This window comes from Arvicanthis niloticus, chromosome 4 (assembly GCF_011762505.2).
Source record: "Arvicanthis niloticus isolate mArvNil1 chromosome 4, mArvNil1.pat.X, whole genome shotgun sequence".
Taxonomy (NCBI): Eukaryota; Metazoa; Chordata; class Mammalia; order Rodentia; family Muridae; genus Arvicanthis; species Arvicanthis niloticus.
In genome coordinates this window covers 53,937,650-53,963,074 of record NC_047661.1, presented here as the reverse complement: position 1 = coordinate 53,963,074, position 25,425 = coordinate 53,937,650, and the positions used below count along the sequence as shown (strand labels likewise).

At 35.5% G+C, this 25,425-nt stretch overlaps 1 long non-coding RNA gene across 1 annotated transcript in view; it reads right to left on the bottom strand.

Annotated features, from left to right (window-relative positions):
• The window catches only part of LOC143441887 (uncharacterized), a 148,713-nt gene extending 129,778 nt beyond the window's left edge, over positions 1 to 18,935 (bottom strand). Inside the window, exon 1 of the long non-coding RNA XR_013109631.1 lies at positions 18,620 to 18,935. This is a non-coding gene — a long non-coding RNA (uncharacterized LOC143441887). The remainder of the gene's footprint in view (positions 1 to 18,619) is intronic.
• Between the last annotated feature and the right edge of the window lie 6,490 nt (positions 18,936 to 25,425).

Sequence of the window (25,425 nt, the reverse complement as noted above, 5' to 3'; positions counted from 1 at the left end):
GGCATTTTCTTCGGATGTAGTTAACAATGTAAAAAGGCTTTTCATGCCCTCAAACACCTTTCTTCCCTTCAAATGTGACAGGATAACAGAAATGCATAAGAGAAATGGAGATGGTGTGGATCAGTTACAAAGACATTATTCTGTTGTTTTGCTGTCTCATAACCATCTATGAAATTTGATATTACATCCTTGTTCCAATCGAGAGCAGTGAACATACTCTTCTCTAATCATCTTGCCTGGGACTCAGCACTTCTGCATGGAGAGACATTCAGCACCCTGCTCTTTCTTGTTAGAAGGTTCTTGCTGTATTTTTCTGAGATAAATATTTTCTTTGTCCACTCAGGTTGCCGCAATTCTGGATACATTCCTATCTCAGTCCACCTGATGTCACTTATCTTTTAAACTTCCTTTTAAGTAATTGAAGACCAAGAAAAAAAATAGAATACATAAGACAGAGGGAAGGCATTCATAAGTGGCTTCTGTTAGTACTAACCTGAAGAAAAACACAAGGAGCTGAGACAAATGTTTCACATATCTGAAAATCCAATGACACACCCAAACATAGATCCAGCTCAAGGGGAGGCCCCAAGGCCTGACACTATTACTGATGCTATGGTGTGCTTACAAACAGGGGCCTAGCATGACAGCCCTACAAAAGGCAGAACAAACAGCTGAAGCAAGGTATTTACACCCAACTAATGGGAAGAAGCTGGTGTCTTCTGTGGTTGAATTAGAGAAAAGCTGGAAGACACTGAGGAGGAGGATGGCCCTATAGAAAGACCAGCAGTCTCAACTAACCTGGACCCCCTCACCCCGAGGTTGCTCAGACACTGAGCCACCAACCAGGCAACATTCACCAGCTGATTTGAGGCCTCTAATACATATACAAAAGGGTACTGCTGGGTTTTGACTCAGTGAGAGAAGATGCACCTAACCCTCAAGAAACTTGAGGCTCCAGGGAGTGGGGAGTGTGTGGTGGGAATTGTGGGTCGGGGTTAGGGGATCCTCTTGATGACAGGTGGGGGTGGTGGAAGAGGTATTGATGTGGAACAGTCAGAGAGCAGACAGGAAGATGGATAAAGACTGGACTGTAAAAAAAAAGATTAAACAATGAAAAAAGAATATAAAATATTATTTTATATTTTCTGGGTGTTAAGTATTTATTAGCTTTCATTTTACAAAGGTGGATTTGGCTTTATGTTGTAGGATGAGGACACTAGTTATGCCCAAGAGTTTGTAATATATGTTATCACATTCTCCAAAGAATAGCTGCTCTCTTCGTTAAATGTATTTATATTTGGGGATTATAATACAGATGAAAATGACAAAGTTCTGTTTTTAGAGTCCCGGAGTATGATACCTTACTACACAGGATAATGTTGGGAATATTTTAGAGAACTGTCAACATATCTCTCAATTCTATTTCCTGCACATAATAATCAAGGAATTAAAAATAAATGTTAAATTAGTAGGTAAATGCACTACCATTAAAAGTCTTTAAAGTGAGAAAAATAAAACAAGTTATTTTGATCTGACGTCTAAAAAGAGTTGATGCTCAAATGAATAATTGTGGTGGAGTTAACAGTGGCATCAGAGTTTAATACAAAGAAGACAGATTCTAGAGATGGCATTATAAATATGAATTAAAAAAATTCTTTGCCACAATGAACACAATGAATGGAAGAGATGAATCCCATATAAAAAGGATTCTAGCAAGGTTAGTAGAAAAACACAGTGTCATTAATGAAATGACAACTAAAAGGATGCAGTGTGTTAAAAGTACATTTTGGGAGGGGACAAAAACCTTGACCGTAGATTATGGAATCAGCTTTACATCATTTAAAGTTCAGCAGAAATATAGATATTCAGAATACATCTGCATAAATTGACTCAGATATAAATCTGTTATGGAGAATGTTAGGATGATGTTAAATCTTCAACATAAAGAAGGGGATTGAGATCACACAGCTGATTTGATCAAAACCATAAAAGCACAAAGAGAAAGTAGAGTCAAGCACAGAAATCTCAGTGTTTAAGTATAGAAAAAAAGAAAGAGGAGGAAATCAGAGGCAAATACTCTTCAGTAATCATGTGAATGGACCATCTGTTATAACAAGACAGCAGGACAGCAACATTAGTACTTGCTAATTTATAGCAACCACTTATTAGAACATTTATCTCATCTTAATAAAACGATTATTTTGAAGATATTAATAGCTGTGTGCATAAGACAACTACTCAAAAATTTCCTATTATGTGCTAAGTTTTCAAAGGCACACAGATTAATAAGACATGACTTTGGCCTTCATGTGATGTCTTTGATGAAATGCTCAAACTTTATACTGTGGCATGTAGTTATGGAGCACAGTAATCTTTCAAAAGAACTACAGTGTAATTCCCAGAGGGAATGGGTTATAGCTCAGTTAGTAAACTGCCTCTATATAAGAATAAAAGCATCAGTTTGAATTGCTAAAAAACTTTCAGGTTTTGTTGTTTGTTTGTTTTTGTTTGTTTGTTTGTTCATTTTGCCAGACCCTGTAGCTAAGCACTTGTAGCCCTAGCTGTGGAAAAATACAGACAAAAGCATTCCAGGAGTATGAAACTACATCTTCTTGCCCAGACCATGAGCTCTAAAGAGAAAATAAGGGTTTTAAGCGTAGAGGAAGACATTAAACAACCTCTTGTCTTCTTCACACATGAAAACATGTACATATATATACATATACATACATATGTATATATACATATTACAGATATATATGATGAAACTAAGAATAATTTACTACTTAATAAGGATTCTTAACCTTTCTATATACAGACTTTTGGATTTATTATCTTCCTTTATATTCACAAAAGTATCATTAAGAAAGACAGGTTGTTTTCTCCCCATCTGTTGGGCACCTCTGACCTACCATGATAGTAAGTGTATCTGACCATCCCTTATTATGCTTCTTAGCAGTGTCCCAGTGATGGGAGCATCTGATGAAGTTGCATCTATTCTATTTGGAAACATTGAAAATTATGTCTTTGTTATGAATTTTCAAATCTGGACGGATAAGGGCTTTTCCTCAAATCATGAATCACTTTTGTTTTTTACCAGATTAATTTTTTTAAACCAGTTTTAAATTTTGTGCTTCCAAAATTATACAGTAGAATACAAGAGGAATTAGGAGTCGAGCTCAGTAGTTCAGTGCTTGCCTACCATACAAAGTTCTTGGTCCTTGATTCCACAACCATTACCTGAATGTGTGTGGTGGTGGTGGTGTGTGTGTGTGTGTGTGTGTGTGTGTGTGTGTGATATACAAGTTATATTGTATAATAAATACAATCATAATTACCTCCAAGTAGCAACTATCATTAAGAATCTTGTCTTTTTCTTTATCTATAGTAAGGCAAATTACATATACTACCTACAAATACAATACTATACTATACCTACATATACTACAGATGCTATATATTTATTTATCATATAAAAACTATTCAACAAAATATTAAAAAGCCATAAAAATCATAGCACAACGAGGTACCATTATCTCTGAAGCAGAATTGCTCTCAGCATTAGCAGTAATGAATTGGATGGTTTCCTGTGATTGTCATGCTGATCATCTCAGCATTCCTTAGTTCCCCGTAATTCTTTGTGTAGGGTGATCTTGGGATGGTTCCCTAGCTCATGGTCAATGTTAGTATGCCTATTGTTGCTCTTCTACAGCTCATTACTATACAGTCACGTCAGTGAGTGAGACTTCAGAAATTACTGAGAGACATAATCTCACAGTAAATGATTATCTATGTATTTAGGAATATATTCATATATACTTATAAATAGATGTATGTATGTAACAATGACTAGTAGAAAGATGTCATGAATTTGAAAATGGGCAAGGAGGATTATATAGCAGTACTCAGAGAGAGGAAAATGAATAGGGAACTTTCTTATATACATCTTCTTAATCATTTTCAAATTCATGGCCTCTTTTTCATGAATTATTGCTATTGTATACATATATATTTATAATATGTCATAATTTTAAAATACATATTTTTTAAATGATGAAGAATCCCCCTCCCCCAGAGCTGCCAAAACAAAGAAACAAACTAAGTCATGTGACCACATGGCAATGTACATTTTTTTTTCCCTTCCACAATCTCATATCTTGAATATTCTCATGATTTCTGTTCCTGAACTTTGATTTAAAGAATGATCTGTCTCCTAATTAATAGACAGGTATTGACACATTCTTTTTGTGGTCTGTATCAGTGGTTCTCAACCAGGGACAATTGGAGTAGTCTAGAGATATTGGCCTTTGGTACAAGAGGGAGAAGTGCTGCTGACCTTTAGTGGGTAGAGCCCAGGAGTGGTACAAAATAAAATACACATAAGAACAGGCAGCCTTCCATCGAACCTCAGACTAGTGTTAGACTAATGTCAATGCAGAGGAATACAAAACTGGAAAAAAATGTCTTATTTATCTGTTGAACAGTTAGTAATCAACTCAAAACTCAATCAACTCAAAACTCAGAGCTGCCTCTTCTCTACCCCATTTCCCTTAAAATCTCAAGCATTTGGGTTGAAGGCATAGCTAAGGAGAAAAAACTCACAGATAGAATGCCTGCCTAGAACACACAAAGCTCTGGATTTTGTCTCCAGCACTACATAAATTAGTGTGATACTGTATGCCTGTAATTCTAACACTCTGGAGGTGGAGGTAGCACAATAAGAAATTCCACATCATCCTCACTTATATAATAAATCCCAAGCTAGTCTCAGTCTCAAATTTTAAATAAATAAATTAGATTAAAAATTTAAAACTCCCCCAAATCCTGCCATTAAATCTAGGTACTATTTATTTTTAGAACCACCACATCATTAACTGCTCAGTCATATGAGCTACGTATATCTTTACTTTTCTTCTAATTTCAAATTGTGGTAAATAATTCTCTTTTTGTATGTTTGTTTTCGCTTTGACCTACTTATAAGTGGTTTTTCTGAATGCCTTTCCCTATTCCTGTCAGTATCTCCACTGACAGTACTTAAAAGACATTCTCACAGCAAGATTTTTTTTCCAATTTTTCCATCTTATTGTTGCAAGTAATATTCTTCTTAACCACAAAGCACCTGCATCTTCAGCCTGATAGGAACCACAGACAAGGCCCATTGTCTATCCATTAAGTTCTGGGCCTTCTGGTATGTGCCTGGGATCTCAGAATTCTAATATTGGTGATGGTGGCAGAATGGTCACAAGTTCGAGGTCAACTAGAAGAACATAGGTTGACCTTGTCTGAACAAACAAAAACCTAAAAGCTAAAATATAAACCAAAATGTTTGAAACCTCCCATTGACTTGCAGCCATCTCAGTATTTTCACATTAAGTTCTCAAGGTAATTTCATGCTGTGGTACTGTTTATATCTCATGGATGCTCAACTGCAATGCTATGATTAGCACAACCATGTTTAAGAATGAAATTTGAATTTAAGAAGACCTCAGCAAATGGGTTTCCTCATGTACAACACTGAAGCATATTGAAAGTACACAGACCTCAGAATGGCTTTTAATAAGATAGAAGAAGAAGCATGTGCACAAGCTTATGTAGCCTTTTCTATTTGCCTTTGGAATCTAAAGTGCTCCATCCTGTCATGAACACACATGCATTCAGTCTCTTCCATGTCTAAATTGGTATTCTTCCTACCAAGAATACACTGGCTAAGAGCAGAGCCAGGCGTTCCAGAAACACAAATATGGAACTCCAGCTAAACATCAACAAAGGGAAGAGTTGTGTACATAGTGATGTTTCTTACATGTGCAGGACCATATATTTTGGTGTACAAATCAAGTCACCAGCTCCATACACACTGAGTTCTCAACTTCCTGAAGTTCACTACTCTGGGTTGTCTGTACTTTAACCTGGTGCATGTGTCAGATGGAATAACCAGAGACTAGATGAAGGCATTCATTAAAGGGGAAATAAAATAATAACTTTAAAATTGAGAGAAGGAAAGAGTTAGACATTCTTCTCCTGCTTAAAAAGAGCTTCATTCTTGCTATCAGCACTATGATTATTTTTCTTTTATTTGAAATTTAATAACGGAAAATGAGATGTCATGCACAGATTACTGGTATTTGCTGGGGTAAACAAACTTACAAAATGAAGCCCAGATATCATTTCCTCCATCTCTGTCATTATTGCAGTTCTAAAAAATGTCCTGAAGTTTTACTGCCTAGAATTCTTTCATTTCCTTCAACTTCAAGCATTTTGTATTTATCTTTCTAATTAATCAGATCTGATATAAATTAATACCTTATTAGACATTAAGAAATCTTTGCACAAAATACAGTTCTGGAATGTTTCATTCCCTCCCTAACATACAGGAAATTTCTTCCTTTACAATCTCTTTATAATAAAAAACCAGATCAGTAATTGATCTGTTTAAGTAGAGTTTTAGGCCAAATTAAACAGAACAATTTGTCAGCTCTAAAGCATGCTTATCAGCCCACAATGAATTTCCAAAGCTAACAGACTCATTTTATAGCATCGGTTCTCACACCTAATATATATATATATATTATACTAGGGATATATATATATATATATATATATTTTTTTTTTTCTGAAGAGAAAGTATCCCACTAAAAATCAGTTGACACAATTACTCTGAACATCAGGGTGTATTTGTGTGTGCACCTGTATATGCATGTGTGAACACCTATGGTGGTGTCAGGCATTGTTCATGATTGTTTTAGACCGTGTGTGTGTGTGTGTGTGTGTGTGTGTGTATCTCTAGACATCTCATCTTTGATAGTATTGTTCATTACCCTGTGTGAGTTGCCGCATCCTCTTCATGTCTCATAAAAGGTCAAAGGACCATCTCTTTCCATTTGTGATTTTCCCAATTTTGAACTGTATACACACACACACACAAACACACACAAACAAGGTCTAAGATTTATTTTAAATTCTTAGGCACATTTAAGGCAAAAGTGAACCATCTAAAATATATGTACAAAGCTGAAAACATAGATCTTGACATGATATATATGATGTGTAAGGGGATGAAGAAATGTCTCAATGGTTTAAGGGCTTTAGCTGTGTTTTCAAACTCCACTTTGCATCACAGCCCCTACATGTTGGCCTAACACAACCAGAAACTTCAATTCCAGGGAGTCAGCCAATCTCTTCTGACTACCATGTCTTGCTGAAGACATTTGTGGTACATATGTACACTCATACACATACACAAAAATGAATAAATACTTCTAAATAAAATAATAAATATAAAACATAGTTCTGTGATTAAGAAGTAAAAAAATCATGAATATATTTCAGACCATTATATCACAATGAATTATTGTCAATTTTAATAAATTGGTGCACACGCAAAAACTTTTTAAAGATCTATACTGAGTCCAATTTAATCTAATTTACTATATAAATTCACTATAACTATTTTATAGTCAATCTAGCATTCGTTATTTGAAAGCAACATGTAATTAGCTCCCTTTGACATTGTTCAAAAGATTCTCTGTAGAAAGTGGCAATCAATTACATTCTATAAAACTTAAAACTTTAAAAAAAATTAATCCATAACTGTGCCAGAAGAGAAGGTAATTTAGAAACTGGAGGATCAGGAAGAAAACATGGACTTCAGGCTAGTGGGAGCCACAAAAATTAACAGAGTAAAATCAGCATAGGAGATGTCAATTCCAAGAGAAGAAACAGAGTAAAAGTTCTGAAGTACAGCACTGAAGAGGTTGTTTTTCTGAAGAGAAAGTCACCCATTAGGAATCAGTTGACACCATCACCCTCAACACCAGGGTGTATTTGTGTGTGCACCTGTACATGCATGTGTGAACACCTATGTTGGTGCCAGGCATTGTCCGTGATTGTTTTAGACCTTGTCCATTCATTTATTTAACTCTATGTGTGCTTGTGTGATATAGATGCAAGTGTTAATATGTGTTAGCTGTGTGAATACACTGTTTGCATGTGGATGGGAAGTCAAAAGGTTGATGACAGGTGCCTTCCCCATTCTTGCTCTCCAATTTATTTATTAAGTTAGGGTCTCTCCATAAATGAGATCTCATGGCTTCATACTGTATCTAACATGCTTGCTGTATGTCTGTATGTCTTCTTCTCCTGCACCTGAAGAAGACAGGAAATATAGCATCCTTTCTTTAGCACTTGGGAATCCAAACACTGCTCCTCCCACTTCAGTGACGAGCATTTTATCCACTGAGCCATCTTTCCAGCTCTGCTGCTCACTGCCTTATATTTAACTAGCATTCATAGCATTAGATGACATTATGTCATTTCTAAGCAATGTGTCTTTAGTAGATTCTACTTTTCTCACATCTTGCCTGTTATCTATAATTTTTCCTTGTACTCTCTTTTCCACCTGCATAACTCATGTGGCCTTTTGCACATTCTATTACTTCTTAAAACAGTCTCTACACAAACCTAAAAATAGCAGCAAAGCTAGTGACTGCCCAGCAGGCCCAAGGAATCTCCTGTCTCCACCTCTCTAGCTCTGAGATTACAAACACAGAGTACCCTAATCAACTTTTAATGTGGCTGCTGGACATCAGAAGTCAGGCCCTTTTGGATGCCTGACAAGCATTTTACTAACTGAACCATCTTCCTGTTTTCAGAAAATATTATTTTTGAAATTACTTGTATTCATAATATTAAACTAATTAATATTAATATTAATATTAAATTCATAATATTAAACCATCATTAAATAAACAGCAAGTATATGCTGTTGTTGCTGTTATTTGGGGTTAGGCAACCTCCATGGACAAAAGAGACTCTTCTTGTCTTGTCCATCCTCTCTGCTTAGTTCTAAACTCTGTAAAAGTATCTTTGAAACATCCATGAATCCACACAAAAACATACTATGAACTTGTGCCTTAAGGATTTAATTGTTATTTATTTGGTTGTTTCTGAAGTTTGAAGTTCTGAAGTCTGGTTAAAAATGAAAGATGTACAGACATGGGGTTAAAATTAAGAAAAAAAAATTAAATTAAAAAATAGTCAAACTGAGTAAATCAGAAAACCAAGGAAATTTTATATTTAAAAATTATAAGTATGTTTTCATGGCAATTTAAGAAGCCCTTCTTAAAGGTGTCTAGGAGTAAAACATGAAAGGACCTACTCAGAAGTGGAATACATGATAGCATTGGCATATACATAGGTTGTCTGTAATATTTTTGGAGGTAGGTTTCAGTTAAACTTTCTAATACCTAAATGGCCAACTCCTCTTAAACTCCACATAGGTGGAAGTATTTTACTAAAGTGTTTAAACAAGAGTTTCAAAGCAAAGGTTTGGGTGAAGGTAGATTAACAGAAAAATTGGACCCAGACCTTTTGAAAACGTAAGAGTTGGGGGAAAGTCTCAACATGTAGAATCATTTACCATCAAGTTTTGAGTTCAGTCCCACTGTAGAAGAAGAGAACCAACTTCCAAACAGTATTCTGACCTCCTCACACATCTGGTTAGGTATATGTCTACATTCATATACAACACACGTATATACACACACACACACACACACACACACACGCCTAGCAACAGATAAAATACAGTATAACAAAACAAATTAATGTTTTGAAATTCTAGAGATTGTTCAGATCTAATTTTTAAATAACATATTCAAGCTATTTTTCAACTCACTATATTTTAAAATTTTATATTAAGATTAATTTAAATGCTAGTACTATAAGAATATAAAGGCTATATTAAATCACAGTATGCTTTTTGCAAAAAACTAGAAATAACACTTTCTTATTAGGAAATACATTAAACTTTCGCCTAACTTTATTATTCAATAACAGAGCTACAAATATTGGTAGGCCTTACTTGAAATATTTTCATAAAAGTTATGCCACCTAATTTAATATCTTCTCTAATAATACTAAATATATTAATGTCAAACAGTTTGTAAAATAACAATTTGCAGGATATTGATCTTCAGTAATAAAAGTTTTTTATCAGTACATTTTCCTTATAGAAAGAAGTTAAAAAGGATCTTGCTATACAGCTTTGCCTGGCCCATAACTTGCTCTAGAGACCAAGGTGTCCTTACACTTACAATGATCTTCCACCACTGTTTTATAAGTATAGCTATTTAGGGATGCATCAGTAGGAAGGTATCTTCTGCATATTATTTACATCAAGAACAGACATGTACATTACACAAACCAAAATAGTGAACCTCAAAGTTTTGGCATCATTTTATTTTAAAAGACCAGTAAGCTTTTGTCTTCTAAAGAAAACTTTCTTGAAGGTATGAGATGTTTATAAAAATGGACTAAAAATAATGATTATATAGATTGCAAAGCATCACAAAAATTGTTTACAAGGCATCATTCTTAAATGACATGCTCTGTCCCATCCTTTTTATCCTGAGAGATTTATTAATGTAACAAACAAGCACAGGTTCATCAATTGTTCTTCAGTGTAAAATCCCAGAGGATTATCTGGAAATGCAGAGGAGGAAGGAGCTAATCCTGTACTATCCTGTTTTTAAGAATGTTAAGGATTACCTCAGTGGTAGGGTGTTTTTCCAACACATAAAATGTCTTGGTTTCTAATCTCAAATTGATGCTAAATGTGTTAGTTTAGATAATAAGAAAATGCACATTGGCTGTGGTACATAAATGCAGACTTCATGCATTTATTTCATAAACTTACAAATTCTTAGCACTTCCTATATTCACAGCCCTTTACTGTCTGCAACTTCTACCCACTCATCTTACTATAATTTTTATTTATTGCAATTCTATACGTTTAATAACCTGAGAAAATGAAGCCTTCATGTTTTGAGTGTTTTGTTTTATTTTGACATCAACCAGACATAATCTTCCAGGATAGCTCTGCTATCTACTGTTTTGAGATAAGGTCTCATTTTGTTACCCATGCACTCATTATATAGCCTAGCATAGTGTCAAACTCAAATTGACCCTCCTGCCTCAGCCTTCTATATTTTGGAAATACAGAAGTGTACTACCACATCTATCTTAATCTCTATACTTTCAATAAATATGTGGTAACTGGCAGATTGTCATGTCTCTTAAAATTTCATTCTTCTTTTGGCCTCATTTCCTAGTCATCTGTCTTTGTCATTACTAGTGCAGCATTTTGTCAGAATCATGAAAGGTTCTTGTTAGAAACAAAGACAGTGATCCACTTCAGATTCTGAATCTAAATTATTTGGATTTGTCTATCGAAAAGTAGATAATAACAAACATTTTTAGGTTCTTGGATGTCTAGAAACTGACAGGCTCTGCTTAGTAATTTATGGGATGGTTTCAACCTCCATGCTGGCACTGAATAATAGTAAAGATTCTTTGGATCTCCCTGTATGTATTATTGAAACTAATCATCACAAAAGGCATATGCATGAGGATCAGAGAGAAACTTGAAAAGGTCTGGGAAATCAGTGAAGCAAGGCAGTGCGATGTCTCTGGGAAGAGATAGATGGCAGATAGGAGGCTCCAGAAAGTATGTAGGGATGAACCTACCAACAATGGGGATATGAAGATGAGTACTTTGTGGCCACCTCCACCTCTCGTAGTCAGGTGGAACTTGCAGTGGGGTGGGGGTGGGGGATCATCCCACTACAGAACCTTCAACCCACAGTTTTTTCCTACCTACAACATGCATAGAGATAAAGATGGAGCAGAGATTGAGGGAACTGCTAACCAATGACTGTCACAAATTTAGACCCATCCTATGTGAGAGTGCCAATCTTCGACACTATCAAAGATATTATTCTATGCTTACAGACAGGAACCTAGCATAACCGTCCCCTGAGAGGCTTCATCCACCAATGGATACAAACAGATGCAGAGACCCACAGCCAAGCATCAGATGGAGCTTAGAGAGTCTTGTGGAAATCTTAGGGATAGAAGTAACCAAGTCAGAGGGGTCAACTAACCTGGGCCCATGGGGGCTCACAGGGGCCGAAACACCTATCTAAGAGCATGCAGGAGCTAGACCTAGGTGGGTCTCCTATACATTTGCAGCAGACATGTAGTTTGTTCTTCATGTGTGTCCCCTAACAATTGAAGCAAGGACTGTCTCTGACTGTGTTGTCTGTCACTAACTGGACTGCATGACTGGGCCTCAGTGGAAGAGAATGTGCTTAGTCCTGCTGTGACTAGATGCCCCAAGTCCCAGATGGGGTGATACCCAAGGAGGGCTTTTTCTCTGAGAAGGCTACAGGGTAATAGCAGGGGAAAGACATTTGTAAGGGTGCAACTTGAAGGATGGAGGGGATACAGGATGTAATGTGAATAAATAAACGAATAAATTAGTGGGGGGGGGGGCTAGACAGTAGTTACCACTCTTGACTTTACACACAAGGAAACTGAGGATAATGTAATGCCATGCAGAGTTATGAGCATTGCCACCATACTGTGAAGGCTGTTTGGGAGAACACAAGAGATAAAAGTTCTCAGGAGTGTGACTTATGTTTGAATCCAAGTAGTGTCACTACAGTGCCTTGATTTTGTCACTGAAATACTTTGAATAGTTAATCACAGAGAAATGATTATAGTGATGATCTTTGTAAGTCATAGCAAACCATGATTACTCAAGATACATTAGCCCATTCCTGTCTCCAATTTTACTTTAATGTATTATTTCCTTAAATACAAACTCATTTTAAAATTCTTTCTGTGGTCCTGTTTATTTTCTTTTACTAGAAATCTATCTTCACCTTAATCTTATTAATGGATGCAAATTAGTGATTTAAGATGATTATTTAAGAGGCACATCTATTACATAAATCACCACAGCAAGCTTGTTCAAATATGCTAAAATCAGAGACAATAGAATTTCAAATTAGAAGCATGTTAGACAAAAACAAAGTTCTTAAACAAAATGATATAGTTATTGAATATCTTCTTTTTTTTGGTAATGTAAATAATACTTTATGAAGATTATGATAACAGAAACAGAGCATGTTATAAAATTTACATGTACTCTGTGTGTAACTATGTACATATTCATATGCATATGCATATAATTGTGTCAGAAGCCATGGAGAGAAAATGTCACAATACTACCAGAAGTGAGAGGTTTATGAGTGATGCTATTCCTTCTTTGCAGATCACAGGTATTTGACATATTTTCCTTAAAATTCAGTTTTGAGAAAGAATCGAATATAAAACTGCTGTAAACTTCTAAAATGAACCACAATGTCTTTTTCTTTTTTCTCAGCTTGAGATCCAATGAGAACATAGTTCTCACAAATGCCTTCTTTTGTTTCTAACATGCCTAAGTCTTAGGCTTTTCAATGACAGATAAAGATCCTTTCGAGCTGTGAACATCAGACATTTAGCCTGACCATATATGGCTTGCATGGAAAGTCTTCAAATAAAATATCTGCAACAGAAGGCTCTGAATCAGGGAACAAACTGTTTCTAATTGTGTGGGGGTTAACTTTCCATTTACATGAGAACCAGCTTTCCCTAAATAAAACAAGAGTAGTTCACCCACGTTTAGCAATTGTTTACTCTGTCCCATGCATGGATCTAAGTCACTGTCATTTTTAATCTCTCTGTAACCTTGGGAGTCAACTGAACTTAATTTAAGGTAAGATGGTGATATTACTTTATTTTATTATTTTAGAGATCAGCTGAGTAATGGTTTAAAATCCCATGTATTATCAAAACAATATGTATATGATATGAAGTCAAATGATGTCTTTCCTGAGATCAAAACATGCAAACAGACATAAAAGCACTGTTCAAAAGACAATTCATTAATACTTCAAACCTACTTTAGTGAAGACACAGACATTCAGCAGTGTTGGACTCTGCTTCTATCTAAGAAGGAAAGCAGGCAGAACTTCAGGTGGTAAGTGTGAGCATAAGGAAGAGAATTAGAGTCAAGGAGAAAATAAAGAAAGGTGCTAAGAGCATTCTAGCAAGGTAGGACAGGGGAACCTCAGGGAAGCAACACTTCAGCAGAGATCTGAGGAATGTGTTGGAGCCAGCCAGCAAGCTGGGCAGGAACAACAATCAGCTGGCATTTGCTCCCTGGTGCTCTGTGCTGGAGCTCAGGAGCTGCCAACACTAACTTCATGCCAGGTGACAAACGATCTGAGTGCCCACTGCTTCAGCTGTGGGTTTATATGTTCTCCCTCCTACTTCTCTTGTTAATGAGCCCGAGACCTGGGAAAATACATCTTAGAAACCAAAAGCTCTTCTGTTAGTCTCTGGTCCACAGGTACCAGAGAAGTATCTACATCTAGTTAGGAATACAGTGGAAGACCTTTTATCTACCTCTCTTTCTAAAAAGAGAAATGGCTGCTCCTAACTGTCTCTCTACATCCTGTGGCATGCTTATAAACATGCTTATTATAAGAATTTACTGAACATTTTTTCAGGATCATCTCAAAAGCACATAAATGCTTCAAAGTCTCCTTGTAGTTAATTCTTTCTTTTTAAACTGGCTGTGCTCTTTGACATACATGTATAAAGTGCACTCTGATTACTGTAACCCTCCACCCTTCCTAATCTCCCTCGCATTACTCCTTCTTTCCTCTATGATTTTCTTTTAAACATTCAACTCATTTTTTCCCTTGAGATCTAATGAGCTTAGCCAAGTGTGACTTGGGTTTGGAACTATGTATCACAGTCTGCTGCTTTTTCCAGTATGCACACAACTAGAGACAATTATTACCCATACATATTCTTCTTACTTTCCTAATATTAGAAGTTCTGACCTGGGACAATCCTAACATGAGCTTGTACAAAATTCCAGAGAATGTTTGAAGAAATATATGTGCCAGACCTAAATAGCTTATGGAGTTGAGTTCTATTTCATAATATGTTAAAGAGCTGTTAATTTCACTTGATTATCCAAAGACCATGAAATGCCTCCTTCTGCTGAGATTTATCAAATGTGATAAAAATCACCAAAAACAGTCACTGGAGTGACTTCCACTTTATCCATTAGAATCCACTGCCATTTGATTACAGCCACATATTTTAATATAAACAACAAGGACTGTATCTTTAATCAGTTTTCAAAAACTAAGCAAACTTCTGTGCCTGTATACATCAGGCAGGGCCAAAAGAAGCACAGACTTTGCCTTCTGCCTTTATGGAGTTTACAGTACCGTCAGAGAGGCTAAGAGAAAATCATGTTACAGTGATCCAGTGACACTGAATGCAGAAAATAGTGACCTCCGTGTGCATACGGAGAGAAACAGCATTTTCTGTCCACGATGAAAGAGGACTACAGTATCGTCCCCAGGAGCAGGAAAACTTTCACTATTCATGGGTTTGCATTGTTTATTTTTGTTTTGTGCATTTTTCAATATCAAACAATATCTCAGTTGTGTTACAAAACACTATACTTCTTCCAAACGCTAGTTGATCGAAAATAATATGATCTTCTGAAACAAACTTTTAAAAACTGAAAGAATCTTTTCAATGTGATTATATTATACAAATAAAAATGTATTGTTTCATAACAAGCACTGTGCAGAAAATGTACAGTATACACTGCATTGCCTTTCTCCCCAAATGAAGATCCAGCCCTATTAGCACAACACAGCTTTCCTTATGTATTAGTCTCAAAGCTATGCCCAGGCAATGGCTGAGAATCGGGTGAGTGAGTCAATAAGCTCTCCTGTCTTCCTACCTCACCTCGAGCACCTGAGGCATGATAAGGCATGAATGGCAGGTCCAGCAAGATGGGAACCTGAGTCATTGTGGAAATTTGTCATATTGACATTGATGGGGGGAAAAGCCCGACTCTGTGCAGATTATCTCAGAGTGAGACCAAAATTCTTTACTTGATTTGATTGGCATTTGTAAAGGTCCACTGACTCTCGGGTCTTAACCTTAGAAATTCCACCTCTTAGATGAGTCAGGAAAAGTAAATTAAGACACATAAATCATCTTTGTAGAGGGAAGTTCTCTCTTGTGCAATGGGGCCATCTCCAGGTATATATATATATATATATATATATATATATATATATATATATATATAATTTGTCTCACCATTAATGGTTATCAGGCATTTCCATATAACATTATATACTTTCATTTCTCATTGTTGAGGGATTCCCACTAATAAAGTAATGTATTTGCTCCTTCTCATTTAGTGTCATCATCTCAAGTAACATAACTTATATTTATATTAACAAAACTATTCCCTAGTTTTCTCATACTTATGTCTGTGTCCATACAAAACACAGAGATCATTAATATGCAGTAGAAGAAAAGAAAACACCTCTTGAGATCAGGGGCTGTAACCACAATCATTCAGGCCAACCTCACAGAATACCATAGACGCAGCTAGCTATGGGTCTCTCCACTGATAACTTCATTTCACAGGAATTATAAGCACGTTTATAGGATTCATTCTACTCTAAGTCACTGACAACCCACTATATCGAAGTGTTCTTATAAGTATGGAGATACATTTTGGAATATAAAATCTTCCTGCAGTTTTCCACTTGCTTCTCTGCCTTTATCTCATATCAAACTATGGCTTTAGTAGATATATTAAGATGAGTTGGTAAATTATCCCTGAATCATTGAACAGTTTATTATTATCTTCACAACATTTTTCAAAACAGAGGGTTAAACTAGTAAAAAACAAGTAAAGTTAAAATGTAACAAAATTCCAGATCAGTTGTGACGATTCCAGAAATGTGCTTGGGACCACCTGAGTCTTGAGTTGATTTTAATAAAACAGTAACTCCAAAGACATGGAAGTTGGGGGACATATTTCATGTGTGAGCATCAAGAATACAAAGTAATGATAGAGTTCCTTTCAACACTCATTCTTTCCTTCTTTCTCTCATTGGTAGCGATACACTTTTTCAGACAATTTCCAAACTATGAGTAAATCCATTGAAAACCAATAAAACAACTTGGAAATTGGGTCTTGATATGATAAAGAAAAGCCTGTAATTTCCCGAGCCTTCCCTCCAATTCCTGCTGCTCTGCAGCACGCTAAGCAATTGTAAGACTACTGAATATTTATGTTGTTTATTGTAATAGGAGTAAATGAAAGACCAAACCATGCAAAAGCCCATGCCATTTACTCTGCCTCCTAGTTCCAGTTCACCACTGACCTGAAAGAGAAGTATTCAACATCATGTGAATGCCTGGCTGGAGATTTTCTGGCACGTCACCACTACCCAAGCGTGTTTCCCACAGATTTTTTCACAGGAGGACTATTTATAAGTCTACAAGTTTCCCCAACCCAGGTATCTTACTGTACTCCAATTCTATACACCTCAGGTGTGTCCACTTTCTATAATCTTTCTATTTGAATGTTATTGTGTATTCCCATTCTTGACCATGCCCAACTTAGTGACTTCATTGGCAACCCTTTGAGGGCAGGGTTTCAAAAGTCTCTAACTTGTCAGAGCACCTTAAGCTACACCTTACACACATTCTTGAATGTGTAGCTCTTTATTTATATCTCTAAGATCAAATGGTGATGATGTTTGTTGTTTGCTTGTTTTTAATGGTAAAGTATGAAATTCAGTTGCTACTTCATAGGTAAGCATCTCAAGGAATCAGTAGGAGGGTGAGTGTATTCTGACTCAAAGTTAGAATAATGATAATAAGTTATTCTGAGCCTCACTTCTTTCCATGTATTTCTGAATCTTCGAGTGTTTCAGTTTTTTTGGTTTTTTTTTTTTTTGTCACAAACTCACAGTCAGAACTCTCCCATTCTTAAAACTATAAGGAATATCACATATAAGCCTGGATGGAAAGAATCCCTGTTTATAAGACTATGCACCTTCTGCCTATATAATCACCTCAGACAATAATTTACATTTTGGACCATAAAAGCAGTCTTTTCTCAGAATATAACAGCACAGAAAACTAAAGGCATAGCTGAATGGAAAACAGGCAATTTAAAATACAACAGCAAAACAAGTATATCCTTGTCATCCCCAGTTAATTTACAATCAATGTTTGACTGGCTTTCTAAGTTATCTAGCCACAAATAGGGAGTGAAGTTACAAATGTCCAGCCATGTGCAGGGTCTATGCAATGGCAACTTGGCATTTACAATACATATATGTTAGTTTGCATATAAATACAACAGGTCTTAGAAAACATTAGACCCTACAAAATGTACATGCATGTATACATTTTTTTCATGGTGTTTTCACAGGTGCACAATGCTCTTTTTAGAACGCAGCTATGAAAACATTGATGTTTCACAGGTGTGGCTATGTCCACACCTGTACATAGAAGTATTTCAACATCCAATCCATAATAGTGAAACATTTCTTTCCATTGTCTTTTAAAAAGTCATATCTAGAAAAAAATACAGCAATACAATTCAGGTTTATTTTTTTTTTCTAAAAAGAAATATTTAGTAAAGTGTTTAGTATCATTATTAAGTGTACTTTAAGCTATAATTTATATCTTATTTTCCTTAATAAACACTTTTTTTGTAAAGCTTTCATTGAATCACTCTTGGGAAAAAGGGAAAGAAAGAAACATTGTGACCCGCCCCTCCACAAGCTCCCATTATCTTAGTGAAAATGAAATGGATATCTACATATAGGCACAATTCAGGACACAGAACATTTGATACACAAAGGATGATCAGACCAGTTCATACCCAGCAGAGTTCCATTGAGTAGTTTCTGTTGCACATATCGGCTCCTCTGCCCACGATCAGCGCTGCTCTGAAATACTACAAAGCAATCTACACTCCGAGCGCCGTATGCTTAAGTTCTTTACATTCTCAGAAATGGTACGGTGAGTGATGACTTGCTGCGGTGGTCCGCCACAGACTTCCAAAACCCACCTCTGAGCCAAACCGGCTTAACCCCAGAAGCTCTGAGCTTCATTCTCAGCAGCGGGCAACTGGCCTCTCTCTGGGATGAAAATGCACTCTAGCTCGCCATCTCGAGGCAGCTCTACGCAGCTGCAGCGAATTTTTAACAACTGTGGGTGGAACAAGAAATGTCAGCAAATTCTTTGTTAAATAAGCAGCATACTGTTTTATTTACACACTTCGTTGATAAGAAAAAAGAAAAAAAACAGAAAAAATGTAAAGAGAGGAAAGAAGAGAGGGAGGAAGAGAAGAAAGGAAGGAGGGAGAGAGGGAGGGAGGGAAAGAGGGAGGGAGGGAAAGAGGGAGGGAGGGGAGCAACAAACTGGGAAAGGAGGGAGGAAAAAAGGAAGAGAGAGAGGGAGCTAGAAAAAGAAAGAAGGGAGGGGGAGAGAGGATGAAAAGAAAGCAAAAGGATGAAGAGAAAGAGAGGAGAAAGAAAGAGGGGGAGAGGAAGAGATCGTTGGAAACGTTCATAGGGAGCATTATTCTGTTCCCTGTGAATTCCTATAAATTGTATTACTTTCATATTTTATAATAAAATAAAAATACCGTTATTTCATATATGCACAAATTCCACAAGAGTGCAATTTAATTTTCCACTTCTTGGTGATTCATCTCAAAGTAAAATAATCATCACAGTCTGCTACCAGAAATTTCCACATCTTTGATGCTTAACTCAAAAGACAGTTTTGCAAAACAGAAATCTGGTGCCTTCACAGAGAACAGAACATGTTAAAAATGTGCTGCTACTTAAAAACAGTTACAGAGTTTACCAGTAAAAATGTAACATAGTAACCAGATGGGTACGGCAACAAGGAAAAAGCAGTTTCTTCTACTTCCTGTGACCAGGGGTTATAAGATTTCCGGATTACAACAGTGGTGTCTTCAATTATCTCCAGTGTCCCTTGAAAGGATCTTCCAGTAAAGAAGACCAAATTTTAGGCACTGTATTATGTTAACCAAATATGTAAAAAAAATTTTGCACTGTAATGTCTAGTTAGAAATCTGATTACTTGGTATTGCTGTATTGCCTGCAGATTGAACCAAGCATCTTTTGGGGGGTTCTATCAGGTACATTCTACCATAGATCAAAATTTAGGACTACATTTTTTCCTTTAAATTTTTACATTGCAGCTACTTAACAAGAAATTTGTTTAAGAGATCGTGTATTTTTCTTGAAAATTATGAATCATTATTAGCTTATGTACTCTGCAAGACCCTTTTGGGAAATAGAAATTTTTAATTAGCACAGTTTAAGTCAGGATTTAAAAATGTACATTAGAATAAATGAAGAATTTGTTTAGTTAGTACTTCAACTGAGTTGTTTATTTTCCATATTATGATTGAATGTTTTTTCTAACATATTTAGTTAAACTATTTTTAAATTTTATGTGAGTATGTTTAAAACCATAATTTTTGGTGTGCTTGTAATGGCTTTTTAAAAAAATGTGTGTTGTGGGAGGATCTAAACATTTATTGTCTGTTCTTCATGTACCCATACTCTCAGCTCATATTGTTAAGAATGAGAATTTCTTAGCTAATACAAGAATTCTATGCTATACTATGTCTAGTGATGCATGGAAACTCTTAGACAACCAAGATATTCATAGTTTCACCATAAGACTATAGGCAGAAACTTTTGGAAATGTGTAACTAACAAAGAAACAGTAGACAAACACAAATACATTTAATATTTATCAAAACATCTCACATAAACATTTAATGGAAGCATGTAGATAAATTCAAGAAAATATTTTCAATCTTTAATGTTTAAGCCTTCTATGGTCAATGTTTATGCAAACATTTCTACAAATTTGAAGAATAATTTTGTTAAAATAATAAATTATGCATTCTTTGTGTAAAGGGAAACTTAAAAATATAAGTTAACTTCTGAAATGCATAGCCAAAGCCATTTTGTCTGTCTTTTTCTTGGATAGAATCTGGAATGGCAGAATGTGAGAGGTTGTTACTTGCAGAAGAGATGGCTGTGGGCTAAGAAAGTACTTATGGATACCTCTTGTCCTTTAAGAAGAAACGTTTTATTGTATGTGGACCAGGAAAAATAAAGTGAGAAAATATGAATCTCTAAATAGATATTTAGAAAAGACAACGTTATTTCTTTTATTCTTTTAAACTATTTTGATATCCATACATACATATTAAATATTTGGGTCAATTGTACTCCCTTTCTCTCTCCTTCAATTCTTCTCCTACACCTCCACCTCCTTTTCCCTCCCAAACTTATGCCTGCCCTTTCTGAGTTTATGTAAGTGTATGGGTATCCTTTCAAAGACTGAATCCTGAAAAATAAAATACAACATCAACAGCTATTAACTATAAATAGCCCATCATATATAAATGGGGCTTCATGAGAAAATTATTTCTATTTCCTTAACTCACTGTGTCAAATTTAAAGAAATTATAAGGGCCAAAGAAACATACAATGAGGCCAAAAGAACTGAATACTATATGTCTGTCTTTATTAATGAACTAGGATAAGGGTCTGCATTAAATTTATGGTGTTATATAGCAAACAACCCCCGCCCCCCAAAAAAACTTACTGCGTTAGGCAAAAATATATTTTTCATATCTCAATGCCCCTAAACCAGCTAGTGTTCCAGATTTATCTCAGATATTCCGTGTTCTCAGAGTCCTGCAGGATCGTAATTTAAGGTTTCAGATTCATTGTCCTCTTACCTAGAGGGTTGACTAAGGAAGAATTGATTTGGAGTTTCCAATAGATTGTCACAAAATTCATATCCATGGGGGTTTAGAACTCGTCATGGCTTGTTTCTTCAAGTCCACCAAGAAAATATATTCTGTTGTAGAAAAAGAAAATACCATCTGAGAATATTTGCCCTATTAAACTAGATCTTAAAGAAAAAAACAACTCAAAATAAAACATTCAGGGTCTTTAATTATATCTACAAAAACTTTTACATTTGTTATGTTTTATTGGGTAGAAAAGAGTAGATTCTGCAGAAGAGATGAAGATAACCTTATGGGGGTCAGCCTAGAATGTGTCAAAACCAGTATCTATATAAAGACTCACCTGGTTTCTTGGTATTATTTAAAAGCTAAGTAGAACAGTCTGGGAAAAGTTGGAGTTTAGTCTTAACCATACTCTACATGTTAACAATATTTTCTTTCTGTAAAGCTATTGAAAGTGTTTATAAAATTTTTGTCTTTTTTAAAACAACTCTGTATCAATTTTAGTATCTGGATCTGAATTTTAGTAAAATAGCCAAAAGTTACTAGAATTTACATGTTTCATTAATCATGTAATAGAAAAGGCTTACACAAAGGAAGTTCATTTCAACCTATTATATTGCTGAACATTGGCTCAAATATAGGGATGTTATAGATGCACACTATATCTGTGAGGGAACTGAGTGTAACAAGAGCCCAGAGAAGTTATTTGATCAGGAAAGGGAAAAGATGCAGAAGGTACAGGCGTTAAATTGATACTGTGAAGAACACTGGTACAGAAGTAGCCCCAATGATGGTATACACTAGATATTGCACAAATCCTCTCACAGCTAATGAAACATGATCCCAGGTGGCTCTTCTTAGTTCAACTAGAAATATATATATATATATACACCTGGTCACACAAATTATACTCCCTCTCACTAGCCAGGAATCTATGATTTGCTTGACCTTAATGGAAAAAAAATGGCCAATTAGAGTTTTATACAGAAGAAAAGTCAGATGGTTTCCAGTTTTGTAGCTGAAAGGTCATGCAGTAACTCTGAACTCTGTGCTTGCCCATGCAAAGGAAATTGATTTGAGGGAAGAAAAATAATGCAAACTCAGAAGGATGTAGCGATTAAAGACAGCATCCATTCCTTTGATCCTTCAGTACATTCTCAAGAATTTCTTGTTATGGATTGTGCACAATTCTAAGTGTCAGGAGCACCACGATGTGCTACAGTCCCTGTTCTCTGGAAACTTGCTCTTGTAGTGAGAGACTAACAGAGACTACTCTATACCAGCAGGTGTTTAACATAACCCTAGCATGGAAACTGCAGCAATTAAAACAAATGCAATTATGCAGTCCAAATTAGCTATAAGAAATCACTCTTCTCATGTGGTTTTCATAAGACTGCAGGAATCTAGTCTAACTCAGTGACTAACTGGTACTGAGTAGGTGTGTTGAGTTCATCCTACAATGAACTACAGTGCTCCAAAGGGAACTAACACTTTCTACAAACCAACAGTGATACTAGAAATAGACAATCCTTAATCTATATTATTGTGTATTTTCACGAAAGAGACAAAAGATACTAGAATTTTAACATATAGTTTTAATGAATGTTAGGAAACCCTTATGAAGCAGAAGTTAATTTTGAGTATTTATTTTGTTGAAAGCAGCTATTTTTCAACATCATTAACTTAAGAACATAGAACCAGAAAACAAAACTCACCAATATGCAAGACAATATTCCTTGGTGTTTTGCAAATTTAGAATTCAAGATACTATTTGATACCAATAAAAGTGCATTAGAGATAGATTTAAAAAATATAAGTCACTCCTATATATTATGGATAAAGCGGTTTTTTGTCTCACACTAACTATACTTTGCTGCTGTTACTGGGTCTCACTATGGAGCCTTGTTGGTCATGAACTTCAGTTCTTTCTGCCTCTTCTTCCTGAATGCTTTCATGCAGCATCAAAAGAAAAAACAATGCAAGCATATATTTTATAGAAGTCAATTTAATTTACACTTTGTATTCTCCCAACACACACACACACACACACACACACACACACACACACACACTCACACACACACACAAGAGGGGTGGGCGTGCACAGGAGAGATACATAGGAACCTAACTACATACGATTTCAAAGCCATTTTTTTTTCCAGAATGGTAGGGTAGGTCTTACTTAATAGACATTTCCCTAGTGCTCTTTGAATGGAAATGTTGTAATAAATTAAGAATCAAGTAGTTTAGGTCAGATTATCTTTTGAATATTTAAGGGTGCAAAATAAAAACCACATGCACAGGTATTGAAGTAGCCTTTTACATTCTAATAAATTATTTTAATGAATTTTTAGAAGACATTTTATGACAGTAAAATTTATAACAGTAGGAATTACATATCACCTCCTTAAAAACTTGTGGAGTATCTTAATCATGTCCCGTATGTTAATATTTTTATCATAGTATTATTTAAAGTATTCATTAACTCTGGTACTTGTAATAACCACATTCCCCAGTTCACCAATATTTTCAAAGCACTTGTATATGAGGAAATACAAGTCTTAGCAGTCACCAGCAAAATAGCTGTGTTTCATCAGATATGATGGGAAATTGCCCCCATTTGGCATTCTGTAATTTCTGTTGGAGATTCATATGTGAAAAAGAATCAATATCAATGCTCAGGAGGCAGAGGTATAGATATTAGAATTAGTAAACATTAGTTGTTTAATGACATAGAAATGAGGACTGAGCTTTATATACCTTGCAGAAACTAGAAGAAATTGTATAAGCAAGTCCCAACTGTGGTGTGAAGGTAGCCAAAATCATGGAATCTTTCACAGGTTTTTGGTGTTTGCACTTTAAAAATTGATGACATTGAGAAAAGCAAAACAAAGCAATGTTCCACAGCATTCTTGTTGTACACTTACTTTACAAGGCCACATTCAAGAGTCCTGTCATCTGTAAATTCTACCACATGCCAGATGAAAACCTTGAACTTTGCCCCTCGTTGATGGGGAAATAAATGTTTAATCATTCATATTTAAAATAAATCTCATTTCAACATATTCATACCATATTCACATTCTCAAATAACTTTCAAAAATTTAAAGCCTTGCAGGCAAATCAAGTTTTATATATAAACATCAATCTGTGTCAGGCAAATTAATTTTTAGTTAATATCATTACTATTGTCTACCATGTTGTGGCCAGCTTTAGAACTAGATAAGAAAGAATATATCCGGTACTTTAACTGTGTTCCCAAAGGACGCTCCATGGAAAGGAAACATGTATATTTCAGAAATAAGTTTCAATACTATGAACACTGAGGTTTATCATGCTTAATTCTACTAGATCCATAGTTTGATGGCTTCTGTTGCTTTTCTGTTCCTAACTTATTTCCTTTATTATTTTATTTTACCTCATTCTCAGAGTTAAAATGTATCCCTGACGGTTTAGAAACACTGTGTGGCTCATGCTGGCCTAGAAAATTCAGCAGATCACAGTATGGCCTCAAACTGAGGATGTACCAACAGTACCCACCCTAGGGCTGTAACCATTGGCTTGTGTTACCACATCTGGTTTTATTTTTGCATGCAACTTTACAAGTGACTGTCTTATATGTGTGTATCTATGAATGAACAGGCAACTTATCACCTGACATTTAAACAAGCAAGCAAGCAAACAAAAACATCCAAGTGATTAAGAAAAGCCAAATTAGTACAAATTGAGGTAAAAAAAAATGTTTCTCCCCCCAAAGCTCAGGGAACTTCTCTGGAAGGAGAGGAGGAAAGAATGTAAGAACCAGAGTGGATGGTAGACCTCAAAAAAACAAACCCCTCTAAATCAACTAAGCAAACCTAAAGAAACTCACAGAG